The following is a 1,893-nucleotide window of genomic DNA, read 5'->3' as shown; positions in this document are numbered from 1 at the left end:
TGACAGATGTCCATGAGGCAGGTCAGGTCCTTTGTCTTAGAGGTTAGAAATTACAGAGTTCTTTGCTCAGGAGTTAGGCAGGGATTGGCCAGGCTGTCTGGGTATAAAGAGGCCCATACGATGAGAGTTGGAGAGCAGAGGTGCACAGCCAACCAGAGGTCCTCCTTCAGACACAGAGATTGAAAAACCAACTCACCGTCATCATGAGTCATAGCCCAGAAAGGATGTCGTCTTACCGCCGCCACTTTGAGGACATCAGCTGCAGCTCTACATCCTACCAGGTCAGGGTGTCCAGCCCTTCCCTCACCCGACGAGATGCGCGTACCCGATCTGCCATCTCCACCCATGGTGGTTCAGGAGGTGGCACAGTGGCCCCAAGGACCATGTCCTCAACACAAAGATCTGACGCGGCTGGTGGGACAATGTGTGCTGGTATGGAGGGTGGCATCGACTTGGATGCAGCCGCCACTGAGAACCAAGCATTCCTCAGCACACGCAGCGTTGAGAGACAGGAGATGGTCGTCCTTAACGACAGGCTGGCTGTTTACATCGACAAGGTTCACTCATTGGAGCAGCAGAACAAGCAGTTGGAGATGGAGATCGAAGGCCTCCAGAATCGCTTTGTGAAGCCGTCTGGCCTGCGCTTGCTGTACGAGCAGCAACTGAGGGAGCTGATGAAGATCGCAGATAAGATGCGAGTCCAGCGGGACCTGGCCCTCGCCGCTACGGAGGCCATGGTCGGCCAACTGGAGATGATCAAAGCCAAATATGAGGAGGCCCTTAAGAAGAGGAAGGTGGCCGAGGTGGAAATCGAAGCATTCCGTCCGGATGTTGACGCGGCCTCCTCTGCGCGCATCGCTTTGGAGAAACAGTTGGAGGTGGAGCTCAAGTTCCTAAAAGAGGGTGCAGAAACAGGAAATTGAAGAGCTGATGGCTCAGGTCTATTCTGGTCATTCCTCATCCCAGAGCTCCTTCGCCCTCCCTGACCTATTTGCTGCTCTCAAACAAATCCAAAGTCAGTACAATGAAATCACAGCCAAAAACTTGGCTGAAATGGATTCCTGGTACAAATCAAAATTGGAAGACATTACCAACAAGACGACAAAGCACATCGACAAGGCCCGAAGCGTAAGACAAGAAATTACGAGCGCCAGGAAGGATATCCAAAACAAAGAGTGTGACCTGGATGCTCTGAATGATGCTCTGGAAGCAGAGATCAACGAAGCAACGGAGAGGTACAAGAAGGAACTGGAATACTTGCAGGCGAGGATCGAGGCCCTGAAGCTTGAGCTGGAAACCACCAAGGAGAAGATCGCTCACCACCTGCGCGAGTACCAGGACCTTCTGAACATCAAGATGGCTCTGGAGATTGAGATCACGACTTACAGGAAGCTGATTGAAGGCGAGGACTTGCGACTCAGCAGCATGGTCAAGAACCTGTCTTGGATGAGTGGCAGAATGAGTGCGATGAGCTCAGAAATTAGCAGTGTTGGGATTAGTTACTTGTAAAAGTAATATAACATATTACTCGATACATTTAACAAAGTAACTGGTTACTTTACTAGTTTTACTTTACTTTCATGAAAAATGTAAAAATCTCACCGTTTGTTTAACTGTTCGAGGGAGCAAGGCGAGCTGTGCACGCTCTACCAGAAATAGACATACATAGTAACTCAGGTTTGATCACTAGTTTCTCCTTTCATTTGTGGCGGTGATTTCCTGTGCTAGTCTACAAGTGCTGCACTAACATATGGGCTGTTTAATTAGGAAATCTGTACAGTACATATGGCTATCTTTTCATTCAAAATCTCTCTCGAGCTGCCAGTTCTGGTTATAGACCGCACGTACAGGGACCTATAGAGACGTATAGAGGGCACACTTGCCACTAGACGG

The 1,893-nt window shown here is 49.6% G+C and overlaps 1 pseudogene; it reads left to right on the top strand.

Moving 5' to 3' along the window:
- Positions 1-203: 203 nt before the first annotated feature.
- LOC139539208 (desmin-like) lies at positions 204-1,509 on the top strand (annotated as a pseudogene).
- The last annotated feature ends 384 nt before the right edge of the window (positions 1,510-1,893 follow it).

Source organism: Salvelinus alpinus, chromosome 14, assembly GCF_045679555.1.
Source record: "Salvelinus alpinus chromosome 14, SLU_Salpinus.1, whole genome shotgun sequence".
Taxonomy (NCBI): domain Eukaryota; kingdom Metazoa; phylum Chordata; class Actinopteri; order Salmoniformes; family Salmonidae; genus Salvelinus; species Salvelinus alpinus.
Note: the sequence above shows the minus strand (reverse complement) of the source record. Positions and strands in the feature narration are given on the sequence as shown.